Source organism: Apium graveolens, chromosome 2, assembly GCF_009905375.1.
Source record: "Apium graveolens cultivar Ventura chromosome 2, ASM990537v1, whole genome shotgun sequence".
In the NCBI taxonomy this organism is placed as follows: Eukaryota; Viridiplantae; Streptophyta; class Magnoliopsida; order Apiales; family Apiaceae; genus Apium; species Apium graveolens.
In genome coordinates, this window is record NC_133648.1 from 183,879,847 (window position 1) to 183,904,793 (window position 24,947).

The following is a 24,947-nucleotide window of genomic DNA, read 5'->3' on the forward strand; positions in this document are numbered from 1 at the left end:
TTCTTTTTTGACTGCATTACCAAAGCCTTTGCCAACAAATGCTCCAACTTTGATGTTATCCTAATAATGAGTCAGCAAATTGGGTATGCCCTTCTTAATCAAACTTATTTTGATTATGCTACTGCAATTTTGGGTTTCATAGGTGATAGGATGAAAGAAGATAGAAACACAGTTTATTTTTCTAGATTTTGTCAGCTTATATATAATTTCTGTTGTTCTGATGCACCTCAAAACTTTAGTGAGACAATTGAACCCTTTAAACTTCACAAAAGGGCATTCACAGACTTATTATTTGCTGATAATAAGAAGAATGTACTAAGACCCCTCCAAATTCCTCAATCTGTAAAACAGTTCTTTATAAACTCTAATCCTCACACATACACAACCATATATTCTAATGTTGTACCTACACAGCCTTCCAATACTCAACCACAGCCTACCATCAGAATCTACTATCAACCAGCACAATCCTCTCAACCACAATTATCAGTACCTACTATCAGAACCTCACTTCTCAAATCCAAAGCAGAACCAACCTCTGGTACTTCTCAAAAGGTGCCAGTTGTAAAATCTGCTACAACATCCAGACCCAAATTTTCAAGAGCAAAATATGTTCCTCAATCTCCACCAAGGAGAAAGAGAAGGTTGATTCTGAGAGATGAATCAGATGAGGAAGAACATGTCCAGGTTCCAGCATCAGAACATGTGACAGTAGAAGCTGAAGTGTCAACTCTTCAGAAGGAGAATGAAGCTGAGGGTTCTGGCATTTTGAAAAAGGAAAAGATCTGTAAATTCTGATACAGATCATATCTCTCCATCATCCAGAAGATCAAAGAAGACAAGAGCAGGTGTGCATATGGAAAAAATTCAATTTGAAGATGCTGAAGAAGCTGAGGAAGGGGATCAGGAATCTCTGATCTCACAAGAACCTACAGTAATTGAAGTCCTTCCAGCTCCTGGAGAAATTCTGATTCAGGAATCTGACATTCCTGAAGTTCATAGATCAGAACCTGTATAGGAATCTGTGATTTCTCCACCTCACTCTCCAATCAAAGCTACAGATGATGTTGAAGAACAAGAGGAAAATTCTGAAATAGAGATTCATAACTTGAATATACCTTATATTCTTTATCTGGAAGCTCCACCAGCAAAACAGCCAACATCTTCTGTTTCACCAATTCTACGGGATGAGAGACCATCCACTCCAATTCTTGATCTTGGCACTGAAGATCCGAATTTAGATGAAGCTGCTCCAGAATCTCCTTCAGTTACACACACTCTTGTGTTATCAGAAGATAATGATATTTTATCAAATTTTGGAGATAGTGCTCCTGCAAGTGTTCCAATAAATGCTCCAATTCTTGGCAATGAGGCACTGCTTAAATTTGTTGAAGAAGATCCTCCTGTTCCATGGGAAGAAACTTTTAGAGGAGTTGAGTGGACAAAGAAGTGGAATGAACCTGACTTCATTCCCAGCTCACATGTTCTGTCAGAACATGTTGCAAAAGCTGATGAGTTGCTGACAAATTCTGATTTCAAGCACCAACTTAAAGTCACTGCTCTCACTACTAAAACACTTCAAGGTCTATACTCCAAGACTCGTGAAAGGTTGATAAACTTCTGGAAGCATCTGATAAGCTGGACTTGATGCTCAAGCTAGACAATAATAGGTTTATAAGACCAATTCATGAAAAAGTGGAAGCTAATTTGCAAGTTCAAACCAAGCAGCAGGATCAACTGGATGAGGTCTTGCAGAATCAAGCTTCTCAACAAATACAGCTCAATGAAATCCAATCTTCAGTGGAACTTCTTCTTTCTCTACTCCTGTCAGATGATGCCAAAAAGGGGGAGAAGGTAGTTAAGTCGAAATGCTCAATTAGCAAATTACTGAAGAAAAAAGATGATTCTGAGGATGACTAGGGAAACTCTAGCAAGGGAAAAGGTCAAGGTCAAGGTCAAGGCAAGCAAAGATCTTCACAGAAACTAATTTCTGATTCTAGCAAATCTTCTAGACAGAAGAATACAAGTTCTGAAGGTGTGATGCTCAAACTCTGATAGCAAGTTCTGATAATCAAGTTCTGATGACAAAGTCTGATGTTCTGATTCTGTCTGGAAGTTAAGAATCTCAGAAGTTTTTACAAACTCTGAAGCTTAAGGGAAGGGAGACTATTGTCTACTATAAGGATCCTAAGATTCAAAATCTTGATGAAGAAATTGCTAAAAGATTATTTCTCAAGCATAATCCTGGAATGGATTTAGAGACTCTAAAGGAGTAAGAAGCTAGATTTGCAGCTGAGAAGACAAATTCCAAGTCTAAAGCTTCTAATGCAAAGAAACCTCCAAGGCCTAAGGAAAAAGGCATTGTGATAAAAGAATGATCTGCCACATAGATTCCAAGATCAAGCACTAGATCTCAAACCACTACTGATCCTAAAGACAAGGGAAAAGGAAAATTTGGGGAGACAGTCAACAAACAGAAAATGAAGATTCCTCAAATTCTGATGGATCCTGTGTGTAAGTTGGTTCAAGTCTTTGATGATGCTGTTGCTGAAGATGAAACTGTTGAAACTCTGAAAAGAAGAAAGATGATAGAAGAATCTAAGAAAACCTCTGACATAGTTCAAGTTGTTCAGAGTGAAGAAATTTCAGAACGACAAGTTACAGAAGAATCTGCAAATCCTGAACAAGTCATCAAGACATCAACCTCTGATAGAGCTCAAGTTGATTTGAATAAGATGACAGTTACTGATAAGAAGAAACTCCTATGGAAAAATGTTAAACCATCAGATCCTAAGAAAAGTCAACTGTTATCTGATTTCTTGACTGTTGGATTGAATGCTAGAGAAGCAAGAGACAGATCAGGGTTAGGATCAAGCGAATCCAAGCTAAAAACAGGAGTTGAAGTAACTATCAAAGATCCATTTTGTTTAACTGACAAACCACTTGAGGAAGTTACACAGAAACACATTGACAAGGTTATATCTGTTCAAGTGGTAATGGATACTCATGATAAGAGTAAAGTCAAGGAAAATATGATTCTATTTCTTAAAGATGGAAGAACATACAGAATGTAAGAATCAGATGTGCTGAACAAATCTCTGAAAGAACTTCAATTCTTTCATTATCTTGTGGAGATAAAGTCTGAGATTACCAGAAGATGGTCAAATTTCATAATGAAGACCATAAGGGATAAATCCGGAATCTCTGGATCAAGGGTTATAGAATTTATTCCAAAAATAATTGAAGATGATGAAAGTGAAATTCCAATGAAGAAGAATTCTGCTAAGATGGAAGTTATTCTGAAAGAAAAATGTCTATGCTACAAAGAAGACTCTTCTCATCCAAAGGTAATCAGACTTGGTGATGGATTGGAAAGAAATCACATTTCAAAACTTAAGATTGCCATCTACCAGATTGGAAGTCAAGATGAAGAACTGAACCAAGTCAAGGCTACATTAGCTCAAGTCCTGAGAAATGCAGAAGATAAGCTGTTATCAAACTTTGTTAAGAATCACTTTGGATTCAGATTGATTTAGTAAGATTGGTAAAAGCTGCAGGGACTGTAAGTTGTAGTTAGTTGTCTAAATAAACTCTCATTGCATTTGTACTTAAATGTTTTTGACATCATCAAATCTATTAACTTGTATATTTCTCATATTTACAAGTTGGGGGAGATTGTTAGATATATTTATGATGTCATGTCTAATATGATTTATTTAGTTTCAGAACTTAATATCAGGACTTATCAGGTTTTACTAGAAATTAGGATTTACTGAAGACATGAAGATATCAGAACCTAAAATATCAGAATTTGTGATATCAGATTTGAAGGAAGGATATGCTTCAGAAGTAAAGTGCGGCTGATTTCTAGAAGAGGATCTGGAGTAAAACAAAGGAAGATATGCTTTAGGAGTTGGACGACTAGAAGATTTGTAAGAAGATAATATATGATTGATATATTTTAGGAAGAGATATATTTCATATCAATTAGAAGATATCTTGTAACTGTGTACTATATACACATAGCTTAGGGTTTACACTATATGTGTTATCATTCACGTGAATATTATTCCTTATAACCCTAGCAGCTCTTAGTGATATTGTTCATCACTGAGAGAGTAGTTTAACCTACTTTGTTATAGAGCTTATTATATTGAATAAACTTGATTACTACTACATACGTGTGTTCTAAATCGATTTGATTATATAAACACTATATTCAACCCCCTTCTATAGTGTTGTGTGACCTAACATCTATAATCCTACCGAGAATAAAGTGTTTATTGCTCGAACCGCTGTATTTCTTGAAAGAGAGTTACTTTCAAAGAAAATTAGTGGGAGGACTATAGATCTCGATGAAGATCGAGTTGTACAAAATAATATCGAACCAGAGTTGCAAAATGGGCAGGAAGTACATCAAGATGTTCCTGCTCCGGAAACACAGGTTGTTCGTAGATCTAGTAGGGCTCGTCATGAGCCAGAGAGATATTATGGATTTTTCTTGACTTAAGATGATGACGTAATGCTCATAGATAATGATGAGCCTCTTACTTACCGAGATGCTATAAATAGTCCAGACTCCGAGAGATGGCTAGAGGCCATGAAATCCGAAATGGAATCCATGTATCAAAATAAAGTATGATATTTAGTTGATCCACCTGAAGGGGTAAAACCTATAGGATGCAAGTGGGTTTTCAAGAAGAAAACTGACATGGATCGTAAAGTATAGGCCTATAAAGCGCGACTGGTCGCAAAAGGTTTCAAACAAGTTCATGGTATAGACTATGATGAGACCTTTTCACCAGTTGCTATGGTAAATTCCATCAGGATTTTGCTAGCAATAGCTGCTTACTACGACTATGAGATTTGGCAAATGGATGTCAAAACCGCTTTCTTAAATGGGAGCCTTGAAGAGGATGTATACATGATACAACCTGAGGGTTTTCTCGAGCCCATGTTTTCTAAGATGGTCTGTAAGTTGCTTTGATCTATTTATGGATTGAAGCAAGCCTCAAGAAGATGGAATCGCCGTTTTGATGAAACAGTCAAGGAATTTGGCTTTATTCAAAATGAAGATGAACCATGTGTTTACAAGAAGGTTAGTGAGAGCCATGTGGCATTCCCAGTCCTATATGTAGATGATATATTACTAATAGGGAATGACACATTCTCTACAGGCTGTTAAGACTTGGTTGGGAAATAGTTTCTCGATGAAGGACTTAGGTGATGCTACCTATATATTAGGAATCAAGATCTATAGAGATAGATCAAAGAAATTAATCGACCTAAGTCAAAGTACATACATTGACAAAGTATTACATCATTTCAGATGCAAGAGGCAAAAAGAGGATATGTCCCAATGTCTCATGGGATATTGATCTCAAAAGACAACTGCCCTATATCATTAGATGATAAGGGCAGTATGAGCAAAGTTCCATATGCTTCGGTAATTGGATCTATAATGTATGCGATGATATGTAGTCGTCCTGATGTTTCGTATACCTTGAGCATGACGAGTAGATACCAGTCTAATCCTGGTGAGGGTCACTAGACAGCTGTCAAGAATATTCTTAAGTACTTGAAAAGGACTAAATATTCATTCTTGGTGTATGGAGGAGATGAGAAGCTGGTTGTAAAGGGTTACACTGACGCCGACTTTCAAACAGACATAAACGATTCAGTATCTCAGTCAGGTTTTGTGTTTTGCCCTAATGGAGGTGCTATAAGCTGGAAGAGTTCAAAGCAAGAGACAGTAGTTGATTCTACAATGGAAGATGAGTATATTGTTGCCAGTGAAGCAGCCAAAAAGGCTGTTTGGATACGGAAATTCATAACGGGACTTGGTGTGGTTCCATCAATCGCAGATCCAGTTGATCTTTACTGTGATAATAATGGAGCCATCGCGCAGGCTAAAGAACCAAGGTCCCATTCCCGGGAAAAGCATATACTTAGGAGATATCACCTCCTTCGAGAGATTAATGTAAGAAGAGATATACATATATGTAAAGTACATACTGATGATAATGTTACAGACCCGCTGACCAAGGCTTTGTCACAGCAAAAGCACGAAGGTCATACTAGTTCCATGGGTATTAGATACATGGGTGATTGGCTCTAGTGCAAGTGGGAGATTGGCTCTAGAGACAACACTATTATGTTTATATTATGAAACATTTGGATTATTTATTATAATTATATGGATTATTCTTTAGTAATTTATTATGTCTTTATTTTCTGTGATAAGATGTTAGATTAATAAATGTCCTTGGAATATGATATATAAATATATATCTCTAACTACATGACTTAGAAATGAGATTATGAGAATAGTATTGATATTCCTAAAGATCCCTAGTCAAGTATTATTGTTAAGGAACGATAATAAATACATTGAGACTAGTGTGTTTGTTGGTTGATGATCATATCTCATTGAGCATAGGTATGGTGATACTAAAGTTAAAATACAGGCACATGTATTAAATACATGGTGATGGATTGACCCGTTGTGAGATATTGCATGTTTATACTGTCATAAGTTAATCTCACAGTGATAATGATGTATTGGTCCTTTGACCTGAAATTATTATATTTTTATACGAGAATTAATATACTTTGATACTATTAAAGTTATCCTTGAACAGGTAATAATAAAAGTAGACATAAGGTACAGTATGAATCGTATGAGAAATATGAATGATCTAGATGGGATTTAGCCCTCCTTTATTAAAGGAGTGATATTATTGGCCTCCTGATTGGGTAAGACTAAAAAATGCATGGTCGTGCTCAAATACTGATTTGTTTAATAGTTTACTCATTGATCAAGGAAAGAAGGATTGAACGTTAACAGACGATGACACAATGCATGCCTCGAGTTTGATCTATAATATAAGGCTAAAGGGATTATATTACATTGTACATTATTCATGAAAGGTTTAATTGATCACCGATTTAATTATTATTACTTGGGTAACACTGATGTATTACTAGATGCCGCTCATTTTTTATGATTTCAAATTAGATTTAAAATTGTTGCCAACATAATAATAACCTAAAGGGTCGCACAACGAATGATTGGAGGATTATTTAATTTAAATTCCGATTTAAATTAAATGTAAGTAATTCGAATTATTTGTTATTAATTAAGTGTGACTTAATTAATTAAATAAATAGGAAATTTGAATTTAATATTAAATCTGAAATTAAGTTATTGATGATTATGTGAGACTTAATAATACAATAATTAGAATTTCAAATTTAATAATAATAATATAACTCTAAAATTCAGTTTAAGGTTGGAGGCCCATTAGCTCTTGCCTATATAATATCTTTTTCTAATAGAATTAGGGTTACATGTTTTATTTGATAAAACATAAACCCTAGCAGCTTTAAGAGAGATAGAGAGAGCAAGAAGGAGGCCTCAAGAACGTGCTAGTACACACCCATCCTTCGGGCGATCACTCGTGTGGATACCTTTAAGGCGTAGATTGTTCCAACGACGGGCCACATGGTGATCATTCAAGACCTCCATCTTTGCATTAACGTAAAGCTTATTAAGGTAAATATACTGAACTACGAATTAAATACTATTTTTCGCATGGATCCTGCGGAGGGTTTCAATTTTGAAGATTTAAATTTACATTTTCGTTGCGTTTATGTGCGAGAAACCTTTCAGTCTCTTCAGCTGTCACATCAAGAGTCCGCTCAGAAGCTAAACTCTCATGATCAGACTCGTTTTCTCGACAGGAAGAACTAGGAATCTCTATCGGACATAACCAATAATACATATATATATGAGGGAAACACACTAAAAGCTAGGGTAGTTCCAGCCAAACCTCAATTGACGCCAGGGTTATACCTTCGAAACCCTCGAGTGGACTCTTAGACTCGATCCTCTATTTGAGTTGCTGACTCACACCTTTATATAAACTTTCTACACTCTTTTGATTCTATTCCTAACCTAAATCAGGGACTTTAACCTGTAGCTTTGATACCAACTGTGACGGCCTCAACCCCGGGGTCAAGAGTTGACGTCACGAACCACAACAACCATAATTTATATTACAATCAAAACCATTTTTATTACAATATCACGACCCCCCTTACCAAGATCTTTTCCAGGTTTAAGTATGACTTAGGCTACAGCTATTATAAAACAAAACTTATTTAACAAATCTAAAACACTAATTTAATACATCAACTCAACAGACCACATCCGGTCTGACACAACTACCTCAGAGGAACCTGGTACGGGAGGAACTGGAACTCTACCCTGACTATGACGGAAGAGTCTCCTAGGCATCTGCAATACATATATACAAAATATTCTGCAAGGGTGAGCAATCAATTGCTCAACAGTACCACTATATGAATAACAAGTAAAACAGTTTATGATAAAACAATTATAGGAACATAAATTATAACTCGTTCATAAGTAAAAAAGATATAAACTGGATATCAACACCTAGCATGCTCTATAAACAATAACATCGGTCATGTTCTATGTATACCGATATAAACCCATTCCAGGAGTTGTGTGCCCACACAACCTCATCCAATTAATATGTATATTTTCTTGCATAAGTTGAATCTTACCACCCAAAGGGAATTACGTAGGTTAATTAAGGACCTCACCACCTATAAAGCTTTAGATGGATCAAACATTGGGATTCGTCCCAAATCCATGTATAATCCATACATGCTTGGTGTGTTGTCCATACACTGTACTTTCCCTGATGCAGGTTCCTACGTGCATCCCGTATACAACCTATATATATGTCCATATCCAGGTACACAATATTTTGTGTATATTCCTTAGGGTACGTTCCTACATACTCACAACATATAATCTATAATGTGATTATATATCCAGGTACGCAAGCTGTTGTGTACATCGATGAGGTACGTTCTCACATACTTTCCCCATATATTCATATATTCATATAAAAATCCAGGTACGCAAGCCATTGCTTACATCCTGTGCCATCCAAGTATTATATTTATTTTAAGGTACGCAAGCCATTGCATATCCTTAATACAAAAATCATCATGGGTACTGATATCCACAAGTACCTCCATACTATCTACATGTTTTAGGGTGCATATCTATATTAACCCCTTGTTTTCCATATTAACCATATTAATAAATTTGTTCAAAAAATTATCCATTTTCCAAGTTCCATACACTCACCACCCCTTAATTCTTTATCATTAACATGTTATGCTGAAGAACTAAGGCAGTACCCTCGATGCAAATAAATTCATACATGCACACATTTCCAAACCAAAATTAAGTAACATATAATTTCAAGTAAGTGAAGGAAAATTCATTTTATTTATTCCAAATATAAATCCTATCATTGGGGTTTACATGCACTACCCCCTGAATCCACAAGCATACCAACTACGCATACGAACCTGAACCTATCATGGAAGTTACAACTAATAAACTGCTTTTATTCTTCTAGACCTGAAAGAGGTCTACTTGTAATGAAAATAAAAAATACTAACAATACCTTTTAAGGTGTTTACCATTATAAGCCCTTGAGATCAGCATTCCATCAATTTTCATGAGATAATAGGTTCCTTCCCAGAGAACTGTTTTGATGATGTATAGACCCTCCCAGTTTGCAACAAAGATACTGTGCCCAGGGGTCCTTATGTTAGGCATCATTCTTCTTAAAACTAAATCCCCGACCCTCAAGGGTTGTGTACGAACATGTTCTCTGCTGGTATGTAGCTAGCTTCATCCATGTGTTAGCATGTACCTCTTCCACTAGAAAAAGGTATAATCGATGATTAAGCTCATTCTCTTTAGGATTATAGTTATCCCTTCTGAAAGAACCATCACCAATTTCCACAGGTACCCTTGCCTCATAACCATACGTCAAAGTGAAAGAAGATCACCCGTGGTCGTCTATGGGGTGGTGTTGTAGGATCACAACACCCTGGATAATTTTTTAGGTCAATTTCCTTTTATTTCCTCCAGCTTAGCTTTCAAAGTCTGTTTAATAATTGTACTTATGGCCTCAATTTGGCCATTTCTTTGAGGATGACCTACTGATGAGAAGCCATTTTGTATGTGGAGGTCTACACAAAGCTTCCTCATCTCCATACTGTCAAATTATTTGCCATTATCTAAAATTAATTTGTAAGGTACACTGTACCTGCGTACTATAGCCCTGAAAAAAAATCCTTAAGCTTCGTAGCTATAATGGTAGCTAGGGATTCATCCTCATCCCACTTAGTAAAGTAATCGACTGCAACCACTACATACTTCACCCCTCATTTCCCCATGGGTAGTTCTCCTATCAAATAAATACCCCAAACTACAAATGGGCATGGACTGGTAAGGTGATTCAATAGCATCGCAAGGCTACTACTAAAGTATGTGAACCTCTAGAAGTGGTCACAGAACCTAGTGTAGAGGTGAAAATCCCTCTGCAAATTAGGCCAATAGTAACCCTGACGAAATATCTTATGACCCAAAGATGTTCCACCTGAATGATTTCCACAAATTTCTTCATGAATATGACGGCCTCAACCCCAGGGTCAGGAGTTGACGTCATAAACAACAATCATAACAAACATAATACATTCCAAATAATTAATAATACATAACCACGACCCCTTTACCAAGAACTTTTCCAGGTTTAAGTATGACTTAGGTTACAACTATTACAAAATTAACTTATTATAAACCATCCTGACGCAACTAACTTAATACAGAAACTCAACAAACCATCTATGGTTCAGCATAACTACCTCAGAGGAGCCTGATACGGAAGGAACTGGAACTCTGCCCTGACTACGACGGAAAAATCTTTCAAGCATCTGCAATACATATATAAAACATTCTGCAAGGGTGAGCAATTAATTGCTCAGCAGTACCACTATATGAATAGCAAGTAAAACAATTTATGGTAAACAGTTATAGGAACAGAATTTGTAACTTGTTAGAAAACAAATAAAACATGCATAAACCGGATATTCAAAATTAGCATGCTTTGTAAAACAGTATCATCAGTCATGTGTTGTGTATAAATACCAGAGTCAAATTATAGCATGCTATTTTCATTTCCAAAACCACTGTTCCATTACAGGAACCATAAAACCATCTGTCCCGTTATAAGGACCAGAAAGCCATTTGTTCCATTACTGGAACCATAAACCGTAATCATATATGTATTGGATGTTATCTAGGGACGGCTGATCAGGCCTCCACACAAGTTATCTAGGATAGTTGGCTAGGCTATTACACAAAATGTCTAGGAAAGCTGATCGGGCTTTCACACAAATTAACCGGATCCACAGAGACTAGTTAGGTCTATGATTAACTATGCTGGCCTAATCGGTGAAGATAGAGTGCACAACCGATTTAGCCACTTATGCAACGTTATCCAATATCTGATTCGTTTTATCTAGTTTTCAAATTCACTTTTACCTATCTCTTGTTAAAAACCATTCTGTCACAGCACACTATTAAAAAATTCCTTTCATTTTAATCACATTTTAGAGATAGGTACTTTCAAAAGTTACTTTTCGCCAAAAACATATTTAAACAACATTTTCAAATATAGGGGATACGTAACTTAAAACGTTTGTGTTCCTGTTTGAAAATAAAACAACATTTCATTCATATATACTGAACCATAAGAGTATGGTCAGGGATACTTGCCTTGCAGAGCTTTATAACTATCTCTGATTGACCTCGAATCGATTTGGACGCTCGGCTTTATCGTCTAACTATTAGATTATCCTGGATCCGACTTCAATGCTCAGGTCCTTCGCTTGGAACCTTGCTGAGCTTATTGATTGATCAGTAGGTTAACTTTAGTCTGACGTTAACTCTCGGGTCTTCCGACTAGAACCTACAAAGTCGAACTACCCTATGTTAGACAATCAGTTATGCTTGACAGATCCTCATAACAGTTCTACCCAAACGATAACAAAACCCGACTCATAAATAAACGTATTATTATAACTCACATAACAATTAGAGTTCATGTTCTTGAAAATCGGTTCGGTGTTCGTTTTCAGAAAATACAAACTCGCCATTTTAGGAAATTAGGGTTATTGGTTTTGGCAAAATATTTCACCACAATATATAATCAAGTTTCGTATAAAATATATAATTTATATATTTACTCGACGTCCCGATAATTACCGGATATTCTCCCGTATTTCCGTAGTTTGATTTCTCGAAAATCTGGCAGCACTTCCTTTATTTATCGGACTATCCCGTCGAACCAATTCGACGCCAAATCAACAACAATAACCAACCAATCACAGTCCAACTAATCACGCAATCCAAATTTCATGAATTCCCTACCGCTGATTTAAACCAACTAATTATTATTATTGTTCATATTTTATATTTTTAACTCATAGCACTCAGAAATGATTCATCAATGTCCACCGTCCGCTTGTAAAAATTCATCGCGGACGGTGACAAAATTTTTGGAGCACCCGATTATGCGGGTTCCAACACAAAAATTTCACCGATTAATTTACTAATTCCCGCACGAAACGAATTATTTCACGAAGTCATTCAATCAACTCTTGCAGAAAATAAAATAGAATAAGTATAAATCAAGTCAGGCACACGCAACACGTGCTCAACACCGGAACATAACACACTTGCACAGTCACCGGAATCACAGGAATGGCCGGAAATGGAACAACCTAGCCACCAGCACACACGAATACAAACAGTAAAATGCACACAAACATATATACAAACATATAACGCACACAGTACACGCGAACACAGGGGGAAGATCAAGACAATAGACTGAGGAGGCGGAGTAATTACCGGGGGAACAAAGGCGGCGATTAAACTCGCCGGAAAAAGAACAGAGAAACACCGGGAAAGGGAAAGACGGGAGTAGGGAAGGGAGGGCGAAGATAGAGATATAAAAGAATATGTGAAGTAGAATCGAGAGAAAGCACATGAGAGATTCAAGGGAGAGTAACAAAGAGAGGATGAAGAAAAGAGTGATAAGGATGGGGAAGTTTATCACTTCGCAAACTTATTATTTTTATTGTAAAACACAGCTGAATCACATGTACCCTTCTGTACAGCCTAATTGTTATTCTGTGCTTCGACATATACGAACCGAAGTGCACTTAAAACGGTTTCAGGAAATCATGAAAACAGCCTTAAAATGTTATAAATATCCCGAAGTTAATAAAAACATAAATTTCATAATTTTAAAGTCATTTCTGAAACGCAATTTATACCCGCTTTTAGCAATTAAATGCATCAACGTGCGGGTAAAATTAATCCTAAAAATTTCCAAAATAATTTTAAAATTCCTGGAATAATCAAAACTTAATAAAATATGAGTTTCATAATTTTTGAGACATTTCTGAATTTAATATGGACTTTACACTTAAACATAAGCAGAAAATCATACAAGGCTAACTAATTGATGAAATATTGATTTCTAAATTTTATAAAATCCCTAAAATAATTATTGTAATTATAAAAGCATAAAAACAATTTTAGTGACCATCCAAATTTTTATGGAAATAAATCTATAATAAAACCAATTTTAAAAGCAAAAATAAAACAATACAACTCAACCATTAATTACACGAATAATCCTCGTACGCCAATAACCTCACATAATTAATAATAAAGCAACACACAGCTGTAAAACCAATATACATTTTTTTTATTTAATTAATTATTCAAAAATGACACTCTTAAAATAATATAAAATATACGAGTCGTTATATCATTTCCCCCTTAAAAAGATTTTATCCTCAGAATCTGATCTAACTAGACAAGTGAGGATATTCGTTAAGCATATCTGACTCTAACTCCCAAGTAGACCCTTGTACTCGAGCATTTATTCAAAGCATACTCACTATAGATTTAAACTGAATCCTGAGGCCCCGCTTTTTATCTAGGTTCAAGATTGATTCGTACACCCTATCTTGATTCAAATCGAAGTACAAAGTCATTAAACATACTATGAGTATGCTGCAACTATGGTAACATCGTTAACTCATAGGTTACTTTACCTATTTTCTTAGTACCTCAAACGGCCCAATATATCAGGGACTCAGCTGCCCCCTTTTTACTCAAACTTAATCATTCCTTTTCAAGGTGACACCTTTAACAATACCATGGATGTTATTTCTACCCTTCATATCCTTTTGATACAAGTCCGCGTTCTTTCTCTATCTATTCTGAGCTGCTTCAACTCTTTTCCAAACCAACACCACTGCATCCTTGGTGTGCTGAATTAACTTAGGACTTGGCAACTTCTTTTCTCCTATTTCATCTTAATAAAGTGGAGACCCACACTTATGTCCGTACAAGGCTTTGTAGGATGTCAATCCTATATTAGCATGATAACCATTGTTACAAAAATCTATCAATGACAATTGATCATCCCAGTTTTCCCCTTAAAATTTAAAACACATACTCCCAACATATCTTATATTGTCTGAATTGTCTTCTCACTTTGACCCTTCGTCTAGGGATGATAGGCGGTACTCAATTTTAACTTAGTTTCCAATCATTCGAACATTTATTACTTCTTTCCATCAGTTAAGGCTGGAAAGTAATCTCATATATTCACTTCTTATCAACTTCAGGTATTTGAACTTCGATTTCCACGCTTTCCAATTCTTTTATTAACCCCTTTGTGATCTTAATTACATTCAATCCTTTCTTTTTGCACAAGGCATCTGTTACCACACCGGCTTTGCACAGGTGGTTGTTAATGAATTAATCTGAATCTTTTGTTAATCCCAGCCAAAATTCATACTTGAAAACTTAACGTATAGTTGTTTCCCTTCTAATCTTAGTAGGGAAATCCTTGGGCGTTCTACACCGACTTTATTAATCTTTGAATATCTGAGGATGTTATCAATAAATACAATTTGCTTATCCAAGCACTCCTTATACACCATGTTCTTTAAATGCTTAGAGACGATCGATACATTTGTTACTCCACACAATATCACCAGAATTTGCAATGCTCATAACTCGTTCTAATCGCAGTCTTTGATATGTCCTCAGGCTGGATCTTAAGTCAACTTCGAGCATATAAGTAATCGATTTTATATAGGGGTTACTTATTCTTGTTTGTCATCTTATTAAATTTCGGATATTTGGTACATAATCTCATAACTTCATCCCTCTTCTCCAATAACATCACTGGTGTACCCCCAAGGGGATATATCTGGTATGATCACCTCTCTTTCCAATAACTTCTATAGTTTCTTAACTAATTATTTCATTACACTAGCCATACAACATGGAGTCTTTGATACTGGTTTGGTTTAGATACTATATCAATGAGAAATTCTATCTCATAACCTAGGATAATCTTAGTGATTCATCTGGAGAGACTCCCAAGAATTCATTTACTACTTGAATTTCTTTCAGTTTAAGTACTTTCTTTTCCATATCTCTACATATGGTGGATCTACCTTAAATCCTTGGCTTATTAACTCCTTTTCTCGCATGATTGGAAGAACTTCTTATCTTGCTTTTGCCCTTAGAAACTTACCTTATTATTGGCTTCCGTACACTTTACAATTCGCTTCTTAAAAATCACTCCTTGCCTTATGACAGGACAACCAACCCTTTACTAAAATCATATCGAACTCTTCAAGCTCGAACGTGCTAGATTAGCTGAAAAGAATACTCATGGATTCTTATTGACAATGAAGACAGAAGTGACTCACTAAAAGCCCATTTTGATTGACCACTTTTATAGTTAAAGGCTCGGCTAAATCTTCTAATATCAAATTCCTTTCATTCATACATTTATTTTATATAAAGGGCTTAGACGCTCCTGAATCAAATAAAACAAATATGAAGTTGAGAGAAAATGCACCTGCAACAATGTCTGAGTCCTAGGCGCTCGATCTCTTGGTCACTTTGAAAGTTCTGCCTCTAGCTGTGCTGGATGTTGGCCCTTGGGACGTAGTACCTTGAGTAACCGTTCCACAACTCCTTGCAATATGCGCAGCCTTCCCACAATTGTAACAAATAACTCCTGTATTTTATGGATTGCATTCCGATGCATAGTGACTTTATGACCACATTTAAAATATTGAACATTCTTTTTGCAGGAACCACTGTGTCTCCTACCATAGGACTTGCAATCCACTGCTGACTTGACTGACTAGGTTGGAGTGGAAGTAACTGCAGTAGCACTAGACCTAGCCTGAGAGAAACTCTGCCTCCGGAATCTTTTACTCCTATTTCGGCCAAACCGATTCTGAAACTCCTAGCTGGATTCTCCTTAGTCTGCCTCATCTATAACACCTTCAGAGTTCCTTTTCTTATCACCGTCTTCCTTAACAGCCAACTTCTGGTCACTCTCCATTACTAGGGTGACCTGAACTAATGAAGAGTATGTCTTGAGTTGCAATGCCTCAACTCCTCTACAAATTTCAGGCTTCAGCCGTTGTTGAAACATCTTTGCCTTGGGGTCTCCGTGCTTACATACTCAGGAACTAATCGGGCTAATTCTGTAAACTTGGCCTCATACTCCAACACACTTCTTTCAACTTGTTTCAGTTCGAGAAACTAGACTTCTAACTGATTCCTTAGACAATCGGGAAAATACTTCTCCAAGAACAATTCTATAAATCTCGTCCAAGAAACAGGGTCTTCTCCTTCCAACGCACGAGTGGATTCCCACCAATAATTTATTTCATTCTTAAGAAAGTAGCTCGCATAATCTCTCTTAAGCTCATCACTCACTTGAGTGTGGGCAAATGCTTTTTCCATTTCCTTAAGCCAATTTCTGGCAACAACAAGGTCCACTTCACCCTTAAACTCTGGGGGCTTAACAGACTAAAAGGATTTAAAACTAGTATTTTGTTTTGGCTCTCTTTGATGATATTGTTGCTGTTGAATCTGTTGGATTAACTGCAACTGTTGTTGCTGTTGTTGGCCCAACAAATCTAGAATTTCATTTATAGCTGGACCCTCCACAAAAATACTACTATTTTCTGTAGACTGGGTACCTTTCTTGGGTGACATTTTCCTGAAATATAATAGGAAAATTATTCAAAAACATAACGAGGATGTATAACAAAAATATCACCGTTCAAACGGTGCACCTGTCTCAGGAAAATGCTGCCCAATCAAAGTACCCATATCTTTATTATTGGTATCTATTTATAAAAGATATCTAGATTAACAATACTAGCAACAATAGCAACAATGACAGTAGCTGAATCAACAACAGCGCATAAAATTGGAATACAAAGATACTAAACATACTCATTATGAATATTCATCGATGAATTGAGGGAAATATACTGCAGAACTAGAAGGACTATACTAGTCACTGCCCAAAAAGGGTAAACTGGTAGGTCAAGTCAAACTTAAGGAATCACGGATGTGGCTGACACACTAGTCCGAGTTTCAATCAACCATTCCTCTCAAGGCGATTTCTTAGCTCTTGCAAATGACCCATCTACCACTGAACTAGCTTTCCTAAAGCTGCAACCTTCAATATAGAATCATGAATCCTCTCTGCTATCTCCATTTGTGAAGTAGCAATCAGACATAAAACTTCTATTCTCAGGATAGTCAACTTTTATTAACTTTCAATAACCAGGATTGTCTAGTTACAGAATTTACTGACAAATTCACTACCAGGGAGTATCATATGGAGTTTTAAAATCAAAGAATTAATGGTACAAGGAGAAAAAGGGGAGAAGACATAGATATGACTGAGAGCAACCATACAAGTACATAAGATGGCTAGTCTTAGTACAGCATAGTTCACAACACATAATTCGGTGGCGTCCCACCAGACCCTTTTGTCACATAGACAAATAGCCAATTTATATGCATTGTTTTCCCCATTTAACCGATAGAATCACCGAGGAAAGAAACAATGTTTAATTGCAAATTCACAAATAGGAAAGGAAGAATCTGATTTGTAATGAGATCAACAGGACCTTAAGTTGCTTACTTCACGTTCTTAACTTTCTCACAGGAGAAATAAGCAACTTATGGGATAGTAAACAATTATTCTGGAAACAAAATACGTCTCAAGAAAGAAGTATAAGGGTTCAAGATATAAACCACAGTACTGGTCCACTTTCACTACGAGACTTGGCTGTCATAGTAGCCGCTGACTATTATCATTCCATCTGATCTCACCGAGGTTGCATACTCGTTCCAACAACATCACTTGGCATAGAAAATGTAATAATTAGGAATAATATGGATGTTTCTTCCGCTGACGCATCAAGGGGTTCGCTCATACGCTGAACTCTCACAATCAAACTCGTTTTTCTCAAAAAGAAAACTAGAAATCTCTATCGGACATTACCAATAATACATATATACGAGGAAGACATACTAAAAACTAGGGCAGTTCCGGTCAATCTTTATTAGACCTCAGGGTTACACCGTCGAAACCCTTGACTGAACTCATAGACTCGCTCCTCGGATTGAGTTGTTGATTCATATATATATAAACTTTCCTATACTTTTTTGACTCTACTCCTAACCTAAATCAGGGACTCAAACCTGTAGCTCTCATACCAATTGTGACGGCTGTTAGGGCGAAAACACGCGCTAAAATTCACGCAAGTATACGCATTCGCAAGTAGTTTAAGATATAAATCAGATTCGTTCCCACAGAGACTGGTTTAGGTTAAGTTCAATTTATGCACATATGCAACAATGTATTGGTATCACTCAATGTTAAAACAAATAACAAATTGGGTTTTGATTAAACTAAGAGATTATACTAAATAACATTAACTAAGAGAATTGAGGTTGAATTACTATATATGACAAACATAGGATCCTAACTTCATTAAATACTTCATTCAATAGCCTTTTTGTTCTTAACCTTAGCATGCAATGGTGATGACACTAATCAGATAACACAAAACTAGTAAACGCCAACTTTCATTGTACGAATACCCTACTACCAAACATCCACAAAAGAGATAGAAGTTGAATAGACACCAATTATGCTCAGTCCTTATATGTTTATAAGAATTGAAAACATAACGGTTTAATGCGCAAGTTATCTATCGTGATTACATAGGGCAAGTAAGATGGTTAAAATTACCTACGAATCATGCATAACAAATACATGAACCTATGCTAGCATGGTAAGTTCTAAACCTCTATATTCACTATCACTTCAATAGAGATTAACACGCTATCTTATATATTAGCTACACACATAAGACGAATAAGCACAACCAATACTAGGATATGAATCAATCACCACACAACAAGATATTGAAACAAATTAACTATAGAAATCCATAAGTAAATTCGTTAGAACCCCACGATAATGATTAGCTCATAATCGAACTCATCGTCACCATGGGTTCCAATGAAATCATGATAATAAATAATAGAAGAGTGCTAGGGTTCAAAGACAGATCGAAAATAAGTATCCAAGTATCAACTATATTAAAGAAAACAAAAGTCTTCTTCTCCGTAGCCTTCTCATGCTCTCTTGGCCTTTTTATTTCTCTCACAGGCCTCCTAGGTGTTAAAAATGTATTTGTATTGATATATATAGGCTTCTGGTCGTTCTGGGCTTCTAGACTCTCAAAATCAGACTAGAATCAGGATTCTGTGAAAATGACCCGGCGCGGCCGCGTGCTATCTCAGCGCACGCGCGCTCTATTTCTGTCCTTCTAGCACGGCCGCCCCGCATTCTAGCGCGGGCGTGCCGTGCTACTGTTCTTTCAGCGCGTCCGCCCCGTTTTCGAGCGCGGGCGCGCCGTGCTTCTGTAGTTGGAATTCTGAATTTTCTTTTTTTTTTGCTGTAACTTTTGCTCAACTCGTCAGAATTTGATGAATAAACAGTCCACACGAAGCTAACTAGATTCTCTACAACTTGAGAATGGCCTAGGCTTCCAATTCTGATCTCTTATCAGCATATATTCAATAAAAGCTCCATTCTTCCTCCAACTAGTGCTTGAGATGCAAAAAGACAAAAACACATCAAAATACCAACAACTTGAGTCCAAAACACCAACTTAAGCCTGGAATGAAGCGTTCCAAGTAGATATAAAATCCACTTATCACACTCCCAAACTTGAATCGATGCTTGTCCTCAAGCATAAACAAACTCAAAACTATAAAACAAATCCTAATGCATGAATGTAAATACATGAATGCAACTAAATGATAATGCAATCGACCCCCTCATAATAACCATAACCAAATGAATAAGCCAATGCCTCTAAGAATACAACGACTTTTAATAGAGTTTGAATAAATCCCATAAACCAACTCAAAAACCAGAAACGTGCGTGTGTGGATGCTTAATATATATACTTTTGGAACTAGATCAATAATCATAACTTAACTATCATCAAAACAATCACAAGTTTATAAACAGAATAGACGTTAAACGCATAATGCATGCATATGACTCGCAACACCTCCTTCTTACTAGAGTTATACAAGGATCCATGCAATTATTGAACACATAACAAAAATGCTTATTTGACCTTGCAATGAATGAGGTCCCAAAAGACTTTTACAATAATACCCATGTAGCGATCGTTAGGTTAGCGGATCCCAGACTATCAAAACCTTAGGTCACTAGGCACAAAGTCCCCTAAGAACTTAATACCTCTAGTATTAAAGAGCTCACTCTTGATCAATTATGCATAAACACATACCTTTTTTTTCTTTTTTCTTTTTTTTTTCTTTTTTTCCCAACAATTTCTGAATAAGTGCGTTTCGCTCCATCTCATTCAACCATATACTACTCATAAAAATATGAGCCGGCTACTAACCATTTGATGCCTAGCCTTATTCACAGCTAGCAATGAAATCCTGCTTTTCTCCAGTTTAAAAATTCAGTGTTCTTTCTGCCATTACGAGAATACCAAAAATTCTAAATATAACCAAGTGATTAAATCTCAACAACAAACAAGTATGATCATGATCTAGATTAAAAGCAATCCTATAAGACTTTGTGAAAATATTTGTTTCTAGCATGCAAATCAATTCATTAGGACTTAAACATCCCTCTATTCGTCATCACTACACTCACATCAACATCAACCAATCAATCAGAAATAGCTCAACCTAAGGAATCATGTTATATGCATGCAGATGCAATTACTTGGACTCTCATAATAACATAAATAAAAATGCAAACAAAAATGACCTAAATGAACAATCATGCAACAATATGAATGACTTAACAACTATACATGCGATATGAATCTATATGAATCTATATGGACACACACAGACTAATCCTTACATTATCACCCCCAAACTTAAAATTTTTAATGTCCTCATTGAAGGTAATAATAAGGATTTCAGACATAACTAGTCATCAGAAAGATCACCCTCCTCGGGTGAAGGATCAGGTGGCCAATCAACCTCGACACTAGTGGCTCAGAAAATAGTGCCCAAAGCTTGTGTCATATCTGTAGCAAAATAATGGTGAATGTCATGCATGGCCTTCATACGCCTAATTACTCGCCTGTACTGCTCATGACCAACACCAGTCCTATCAACTACCTGTTGTACATGAGAAGAACCCTCTGTAGGAACTGGAGGATTCGTTCGGCTACCCTCTACATCATCAAAAATATATCCCAAGCCCCTATCATGTGGTGCACCTAAGAATGCATAACTCAAGTGATCTGGTAGTGGGTTGAGCTCAAGTGTGGGAGCTTCTTCAGTAGAAGGCTCAAGACGCTCTTGAGAAATTTCAGCTCTTCTAACCCAAGAGAATCGAATGGCATATCTAACTTCCTCTTCCATGGAGGAGCATTCAAAACCTGCAGTTGCTCTGCTCCTTCTTCCTTTTCAATAACCGATTCCCCTATTAAGGATCTCTCTAAGGTATCTGACTTTGGCAATTGCTCAAGCTCCGAATTCCCGACAAAGTCGACCCATTCTACTTTAAAGCACTCCTCTTTAGCTGTGGGTAACTTTATTGCCTTGAACATATTAAAAGTGACCTTCTGATCTTGAACCTTCATCGTAAGCTCTCCTTTTTGCACATCGATCATAGTTCAACCTGTAGCCAAGAATGGTCTTCCCAAGATGATGGGAATCTTCTTATCTTCCTCAAAATCTAGAATTACAAAATCAGCTGGGAAGATGAGTTTATCCACCTTGACGAAGACATCCTCCACTATACCTCATGGATAAGCGATGGAACGATCAGCTAGTTGCAATGACATGTATATTGGTTTCGGATCAGGTAGACCAGGCTTTTTGAAGATAGATAAGGGGATCAGATTGATGCTAGCTCCTAAATCACATAAACACTTGTCGAATGACAAGTTTCCGATGGTGCAAGGAATAGTGAAACTTCTAGGATCTTTAAGCTTCGGAGGCAACTTCTGTTACAGCACAACATTGCATTCCTCCGTAAGAGCAACGGTCTGTAAGTCATCAAACTTCACTTTCTGAGAGAAAATACCTTTCATAAACCTCGCACAGATAGGCATCTTTTCAAGAGCTTCAGCGAAAGGTAAGTTGATATGAAGTTTCTTGAACACCTCCAGAAACTTAGTAAATTGCTTATCCAACTTCTGCTTCTGTAGCCTCTTAGGAAAAGGAGGCGGAGGATAGACTTGCTTCTCCCCTGTATTACCCTCAGGAGGAGTGTGTTCCACAGTTTTCTTCTTTAGTTCCACCTCGGCATCCTTCAGCACTTCTTCTTCAGCAACAACTTCATTTTCTGAAACTTGAGATTTTTCAGGCTCTTCGTCTTGCTGAATTTTGGGTCTTGCGACCTTTCCGGACCTCAAGGTGATGGCGTTCACCTGTTCTTCAACTTCCCTCTCACCTGGATTGGCTTTTGTATCACTAGGAAACATTTCTGGTGGCCGATTCTATAAGGCATTAGCAATTTGCCTTATTTGGTTCTCCAGATTCTGGATAGAAATAGCCTGGCTTTGGCATATTAGAGCCTGGTTTTTGCACATAAGTCGCAACTCCTCCAATTTATATTTTTCAGTCGAAGATAGACTTGCACCTCCATTAGTTTATTGTTGAAGTTGGAGTTGTTGTCTCTGAAAGTTGCTCACAAACTGAGCTGATTCACTAGATATAGCGCATTGCTCCGTCGCATGTGAACCTGCAGATAGCTCACAAACACTGGTTATCTGATTAACACCATAGTTAGCCAGAGAATCGATCTTCGTAGACAACTTCTTTAGTTGAGTAGTGATAGCTGAGCTGTATCCACTTGAAGAACTCCAACTACCTTGCCTTGTGGCAATCTCTGAGTTGGATATTCATATTCATTAGCAGCCATCTGTTCAATTAGATCATAGGATTCCTTATAGCTCTTTGCCCATAATGTTCCACCTGATGCTGCGTGGAGCATGGGTCTTGATTGTGCTCCCAACCCATTATAAAAACAATTGATGATCATCCAATTAGGAACTCTATGGTGAGAACACTTCCTAAGCATCTCCTTGTAGCGCTCCCAAGCTTCATATAAAGATTCTTCCGATTGCTGCGCAAATTGAGTAATAGCGTTTCTGATTGCAGCTATCTTCGCCATAGGGAAGAATTTAGTGAGAAACTTTTGAGCAAGATCTTCCCAAGTAGTAATCGAACCAGCTGGTAGAGAGTGTAACAAGATCTTAGCCTTGTCCCTCAAAGAGAATGGGAATAGTCTCAGCTTCACAGCATCTTCAGAAACACCGTTGAACTTGAAGGTGTCGCAGATTTCGATGAAATCCCTAATGTGCATATTGCGAGCTTCCGTTGGAGAACCCCCAAACTGGATTGAATTCTGCACCCATTGATTTATGCCAGGCTTGATCTCAAAGGTATTCGCTGTGATAGCTGGCCTAACAATGCTAGATTGAATGTCATTCATTTTGGGTTGAGAAATATCCATCAATGCTTTCGTTCGTGCTGCTGGATCTCCCATTGTAATGAGTACCTGAAACACAAACAAATAAACCGCGAATGTAAAAGAATCCGAGTCAGCGAACTTTAACGACCACTGATGACAAGCACATAAACTCAAAATTAACAACACCGAGTCCCCGGTAGCGGCGCCAAAAACTTGTTAGGGCGAAAACACGCGCTAAAATTCACGCAAGTATACGCGTTCGCAAGTATAAGATATAAATGAGATTCGTTCCCACAGAGACTGGTATAGGTTCAGTTCAATTTATGCACCTATGTAATAATGTATGGTTATCGCTCAATGCTAAGACAAATAACAAATTGGGTTTTTATTAAACTAAGAGATTATACTAAATAACATTAACTAAGAGAATTGAGGTTGAATTACTATATATGACAAACATGGGATTCTAACTTCATTAAATACTTCATTCAATAACCTTTTTGTTCTTAACCTTATCATGCAATGGTGATGACACTAATCAGATAAGACGAAACTAGTAAACACCAACTTTCATTGTACAAATACCCTACTACCAAGCATCCACAAAAGAGATAGAAGTTGAATAGACACCAATTATGCTTAGTCCTTATATGTCTACAAGAATTAAAAACATAACGGTTTAATGTGCATGTTATCTATCGTGATTACATAGGGCAAGTAAGATGGTTAAAATTACCTACGAATCATGCATAACAAATACATGAACCTATGATAGCATGACAAGTTCTAAACCTCTATATTCACTGTCGCTTCAATAGAAATTAACACGCTATCTTATATGTTAGCTACGCACATAAGACGAATAAGCACAACCAATACTAGGATATGAATTAATCACCACACACCAATATATTAAAACAAATTAACTGTAGAAATCCATAAGTAAATCCGTTAGAACCCCACGATAATGATTAGTTCATAATCGAACTCATCGTCACTATGGGTTCCAATGAAAGCATAATAATAAACAATAGAAGAGTTCAAGGGTTCAAAGACAAATCGAAAACAAGCATCCAAGTATCAACTATATTAAATAAAACAAAAGTCTTCTTCTCCGTAGACTTCTCGTGCTCT

At 36.8% G+C, this 24,947-nt stretch overlaps 1 non-coding gene across 1 annotated transcript; it reads left to right on the plus strand.

Moving 5' to 3' along the window:
* The first annotated feature begins 23,391 nt into the window (after window positions 1-23,391).
* LOC141710401 (small nucleolar RNA R71) lies at window positions 23,392-23,496 on the plus strand. Its single transcript, XR_012570923.1, has one exon. It is a non-coding gene; the product is annotated as a small nucleolar RNA R71 (small nucleolar RNA).
* Window positions 23,497-24,947: the final 1,451 nt, after the last annotated feature.